Raw genomic sequence first — 6,803 nt, forward strand, 5'->3', positions numbered from 1 at the left:
ATCCAAGATGTAGATGAGTTTGTTTCTTCATCAGAACAGATTTGGAGAAATTTAGTCCAAACAGCTGATAAAAACATCACGATAATCCACACGACTCCAGTCCATCAATTAATGTATTGTGAAGCGAAAAGCTGTATGTTTGTAAGAAACAAACACATCAAGACATTTTAATCTTCAAACTGTTGCTTTCAGCTAAAATATGAAGCCTCTATCCATAATATTGCTTTTTCCAGTGAAAAAGTCATCTCGTCTGAATCAGGAGAGAAATATGCACAGATCAAGCACTGTTTACAAGCCAAAACAATCCAAAACTGTTCTAAAATATATCGGTGGATTTAGATGTGAGAGGACAACAGGGGATGGACTTTTTCACTGGAGGAAGCGTTATTATCGACTTGTGCATTATTATTGTGATGTTTTTATCAGCTGTTTGGACTCTCATTCTGACGGCACCCATTCACTGCAGAGGATCCTTTGGTGAGCAAGTGATGTAATGCTACATTTCTCCAAATCTGTTGTGATGACAAAACAAACTCATCTACATCTTCAGTGGCCTGAGGGTAGCATATTTTCAGAAAATTTTCATTTTTGGGTGAACTATTCCTTTAACTGTTCATGCTCAAAGCATTACTGGTAATTCCATGTATCCATCCATCAATTTCTTAAAATTCATAAATTTCAACTTAAATTGCATTCAAGGTATACATTTGGTCAGTTTTTGCATTCCTTGGGAATTAACCCTATGACATTGGTGTTGCAAGCGCCATACTTTATCTTGCCACTGTCACTTTGTTACTGGTAATTCCATGTATCCATCCATCAATTTCTTAAAATTCATAAATTTCAAAAATTGCATTCAAGGTATACATTTGGTCAGTTTTTGCATTCCTTGGGAATTAACCCTATGACATTGGTGTTGCAAGCGCCATACTTTATCTTGCCACTGTCACTTTTGGCTCGATCATTTCTTTTATGAAGCTGCTTTGGAAAAATACATGTTGTGAAATGTGTTCTATGAATAACCGGAGTGAATCGAAAATATGAGATCTGCACATTAGGCCTTGCTGTTTAAAAGCAGCTGTTGATTCTGTCTGTCTAATCACTGAGTCACTGAAGTTTTGAAGGTTGTGCGGTAAGAAAAGTGTGTTCAAAAAATAAACAATAAAAGAAGGCAGCTATATCTGGTGGCACAGTCAAGAACGTTCAAGCGGTTGAAAATGACAGGTGAACACAGACAAAATAACATAGCACAGGAAAAGTTGTTCTAGCCTGTGATTTCCTTTCATCTCATAAATTAGCTTCTCATTATCCTCTTACGTCTGAGGAGAGAGAGACCGAGAGAGTGAGACAGACAGGCCGCAAACAGACAAAAAGAATACTAGAACAGAAAACAATACTGCTGTCGTTTTCCACGACACACACACACACACACACACACACACACACAAGCTTTGGGACTTCACAGGGCCACTCTTCTGTATTCTCTTCACTGGATCTCGTTTCAGCGTTCACACAGCGACCCTACAGCAGAAGCACATAGAGACACACTGATTTGATTCATCTGGTAGACATAAAAAGATGTGTGACAGTCCATGCACTGATCACTAAATTATTCAAACGATCTCCAACCAAAACTATCGAAAGTCCTGCAAAAACACACCAACACATAAAGGTTCATATGAAGAGTAGAGACCCCTGAGATCACAGCAGAGTACAGCGACCTGTAGAGAAACAGTGAGAAGATGAACATGATGCAGAGTTCACAAAATTCCTTGTGTGAATGTCACACTAATAGAATTATCAGAAAGTATCATTATGAAACAATCAGAATCTTGAAATGCATGAAATTGTAGAACAACGTACAGTAGACTTCTAAACTGAATTGCTGAATTATTTTCCCCACCAAATTGATTGATCTGCAATTGATGTTTTGTTATACAGATATAGTATGGAGCAAAGTAAAAAGAAACTGTGAAACCTCTTTTGAATGTTCTATTCATCAAAGAATGTGAAAAAATTCATTCAAATTGAAAAATCATCTGAAAAATTTAATAGGAGATCCTACAAAATTTTTTTTTCAACATTGAAAATAATAAGAAATGTTTCTTGAGCAGCAAATCAGCATATGAGAATGATTTCTGTGGGATCATGTGACACTGAAGACTGGAAATTCAGCTTTGTATCAGAAGAAAACAAAACAAAACAAACAAAAAAAAATTTTAAAATACAGAAAACATATTTTAATTTTAAAGGGGTCATATGATGCTATTTTAAAGATCATTATTTTGTGTATTTGGTGTAACAGAATATCAACATTACTGTTTTACTGTATTTTGATTAAATAAATGCAGTCTTGGTGAGCATAAGAGACTTCTTTCAAAAACATTAAAAACCCCATATATATATAAAAAGCAACAATTACAATAGTTATTATACTATTATATTGATAATGTTGAGCAAGAGTTTGTATTTGAGATTTGTATTGTCTTTAGTATTTTTTATCCTAATTAAAAATGTCTTAAAAATATCCTTAAACATTTTTTAAACAACGTATAATTCCAGAAGAATTGTTTTCTAATTTCAGTTGCTTAAACTGAATTAATGTTTTTCATTTATATTCAAATAAATAAATATGTATTTTTATAAATGACATGATCATTAAGTCATGGCAGCTTATGTTTTTAAATTACTGCAACTCATCAAAATAAGTTGAGCAGTTTCAACATTGTTACATGAAAGCAAAGATGAAAGTCAACTTGATTTTTTTAAACCAATTTAATGTAATTTAAGTTTAAATGACTTGTACAACCAACTTGATTATACATAAAAATTTAAGGCAGCAACTGAACTTTTTAAGAACTTTTGAACATTTTGAGTAAGTAAATTAATTTGATGTATAATTACTAAAAGTAATTCACTGCACAAACACACTGACACGTTCATATTTGTTGCATGTGAACCCCAAATAAATGTAAGAGAAATTATGAATCATATTATCATAGTTTTCTTCATGTTTTGTGAGAATAAGATGATGCCAAGCGACTTTCATGCTGGGATGCACCAAGTAGTAGATTTTTTTTTGTTGTTGCCAAAATACTGTAAATACCGTGTTTATGGGCACCATATAATAGCTCCTTATTAAAAGGTGTTTGGCCTGTTCATTTTGCTATTCATTTTTGGGTCATGACCCACCAGTTGAGACCCCTGATTTAGCACATCCAGCGAGAGCGAGACATAGTGAGAGAGACGTGACTGTGGCACTGCACCGCCTGAAGGATGCTGTCTGCTGACTGATAAAGACTCCTGCTCATTCACAGGTGGTTGTCAAGGAGACGGAGAGGCACAGAGAGGCCACTCATACAAACCAGAGGCGGTCAGACCCTCACCGCCAAAGACCAGGATCAGGATCAGACCCCACAGACACACACAAATCCCTCTCAGCTCTACCTGCCGAGTCTCTGCCACCCACAATGCACTGCTGTGGGCACACCGTGGCTAAGAGAACAAGCTGAATGGGGAAAACGGACATTAGCACATGTACACTCAACCATTCAGTGTGTCTTTTGGAGTGGCTGAATCAGCAAGAGTAACTTGAGTGGTCTCTGGTTCTCCTTCCATGAGCTGTGAGAGCACTCCAGCAACTGACGCTCACTGCTGAGTGTGTGAAAGTGCACTTAATCCACACAAGTGTGCACTTACAACAGCACGGTTCAGCTTTAGGTAGCAGTAGAGCATGAGAAAGCGCTCTGTGTTGTCATATGGTATCGCCATTATATAGTTTGAGCATCAGACGGCTTGCGCACAGACTGATCAACACTGCACACAAAACACAGCCAAAATTGCAAATTACAAGTTTGTGAAGTTCACTGAATCGATTCTTTGGAACAGTTTTGCTTGAGCAATGCAGTAGCAAATAAACAAGATAATGAATAACAATGAATAAAGGTCTTGAAGCTAAACTAGTCATCATTAATTTATATAGCAGTTTTAAACTTCAGCTTTTTTCCCCAAACATCACAATAATCCACAGCACTCCAGTCCATCAGTTAACATCTTGTGAAGCGAAAAGCTGCAAATTTGTAAGACACAAATCCATCAAGACATTTTTAACTTCAAACTGTTTGCTTCTCGCCAAAACACGTCCATAATCCATAATATTGCTTTTTCAAGAGAAAAAGTCGTCTCGTCTGAATCAGGAGAGAAATATGCACAGATCATGCACAGTTTAAAGCAAAAAACAGTCCAAAACAGTTCTAAACAAATATGTGGGTGGATTTTGATGCGAGAGGACAACAGGAGATGGACTTTTTCACTGGAAGAAGAGTTTAGTATAGATTATGGACTTTTGGTATTTTGGCCAGAATCAACTGTTTAAAGTTAAAACACCTTAATGATAGATTTGTTTCATACAAACATGCAGCTTTTCACTTCACAAGACTTTAATAATTGCTGGACTGGAGTGGTGTGGTTCACTTGTGGATTATTGTGATGTTTGTATCAGCTGTTTGGACTCTCATTCTGACGGCACCCATTCACTGCAGAGGATCCACTGGTGAACAAGTGATGTAATGCTATAATTCTCCAAATCTGTTCTGATGAAGAAACAAACTCATCTACATCTTGGATGGCCTGAGAGAGTACATTTTCAGCAAATTTTCATTTTTTAGTGAACTATTCCTTTAAGGCGAGACATTACAGGTGAATCGGGCAATATTTCTACTAATTGATATCAACATACTTCCCCCAGTTGATTAATCACAATACATTAAGACATGCTTTTCTATTACAAGTTTTCACATTTTATGACCATATGCAAACGAGGCATTACGTAATTAAATATGTATATAGATTTCCAGGACAGAAATCCAAACATTGGGTAAAGCCAGGCTCAAATTTCTTTTTGTTAGCTAATTAGTGTTCAAGGTTTTTACAGAGGAGATTTTGGATCTCTTTTTATTACTCCATAAATCAAAAAATACTAATTCACCATATATTTAGGAATAAAATGACATAAATCAGGCGAATGTTACATGAAAAACCCTAAACTTTCAGAATATAGATGGGAATAAAACTAAAGTTTGATGTATGTGCTACTGAAGTGGCTCAGTGCATCAGTAAAAACAAATGAGAAAACAGCCTTTAAAAAGATGTTCTGTAATTAAATATATCCTAAATATCTAAATTAAAGTGTAATAAAACACTAAAATGTTTATTTTGGATGTTTTACTTAAAAAATCTGAAAAAAGATGGTATAGAAGCAAAACAGCCCAAAATCTGAAAATTGACCCGAAAATTTTTTTTAAAAATAAATGAAAAAAGGTTTTGTCTGTATTGTCTTTGCTTTAGCTACATGAAAAGCCTACAAACTGATTTTTATGGTGAATTTTTGTGTTCAAGGTTTTTACAGAGGAGATTTTGGATCTCTTTTTATTACTCCATAAATCAAAAAATACTAATTCACCATATATTTAGGAATAAAATGACATAAATCAGGCGAACGTTACATGAAAAACCCTAAACTTTCAGAATATAGATGGGAATAAAACTAAAGTTTGATGTATGTGCTACTGAAGTGGCTCAGTGCATTAGTAAAAACAAATTTTGAGAAAACAGCCTTTAAAAAGATGTTCTGTAATTAAATATATCCTAAATATCTAAATTAAAGTGTAATAAAACACTAAAATGTTTATTTTGGATGTTTTACTTAAAAAATCTGAAAAAAGATGGTATAGAAGCAAAACAGCCCAAAATCTCAAAATTGACCCGAAAAAAAATAAATAAAAAGGTTTTGTCTGTATTGTCTTTGCTTTAGCTACATGAAAAGCCTACAAACTGATTTTTATGGTGAATTTTTAATGTAATGTACAGAAATGCATACAAACACATGAACACAAACAATTGATTTTAAAGGGATAGTTCACCCAAAAATGAAAATTCTGTCATTAATTACTCACCCTCATGTCGTTCCAAACCCGTAAGACCTTTGTTCATCTTTGGAACACAAATGAAGATATTTTTGATGAAATCCGAGAGCTTTCTGACCCTGCATAGACAGCAATGCAACTACCACATTCAAGGCCCAGAAAGGTAGTAAGGACATCGTTAAAAGTCGACCGATATATATTGCCAAGGCCGATATTTGCCATTTTTCAAATATCGGCATCGGCTGATAAATTTTCCTGTTTGGCCGATGTGTTCGAGGACATTGTGCTCACATTCTCCCTCTTGTTCGCCGTCATCGTTAACAGTTCTGTCTAATGCGGATCGAAGTCTGTCTAATAATCCGATAAAACTGTTAAACAAAGGAATTAAAATGTATACAAAAAATGACAGAATTTTCATTTTTGGGTGAACTATCCCTTTAAGCTTGATTTACATGTTGCATTCTTAGAACTGCCAAAGGGGCACTATAGCTGACATTAGCATTAAACACACTTCTTCTATGGTCACTTTCAGGCTTGAATAGAGCATGCAAATGACCTAAGACTGAATTCAAGGTCAAATGGATGATGTCATAGGTCAGCGGTGACACCCTTGGATGTGCTGTAGGTTCAGGAGGAACAGTACGACAGCATTAGTAGAGGTTCGTCTCCTTGAGAAGATTAAGAAAAACAGTATTCTGCATTTTCACTGTATTTCGTGTGTGTGTGTTTGATGAAGCCCCTGAATTTTTCCATCCTGTGGCGACAGAGCAGATCAAAGTGAACGTCAGGAAACCTGTGCTGAGATAATCTCATTCATGACGGAACATGAAGGAAACACACACACAAATGGACATCAAGAACACACACACACGCACACAC

This window comes from Sinocyclocheilus rhinocerous, unplaced genomic scaffold (genome assembly GCF_001515625.1).
Source record: "Sinocyclocheilus rhinocerous isolate Xijiao unplaced genomic scaffold, SAMN03320098_v1.1 scaffold1154, whole genome shotgun sequence".
Taxonomy (NCBI): domain Eukaryota; kingdom Metazoa; phylum Chordata; class Actinopteri; order Cypriniformes; family Cyprinidae; genus Sinocyclocheilus; species Sinocyclocheilus rhinocerous.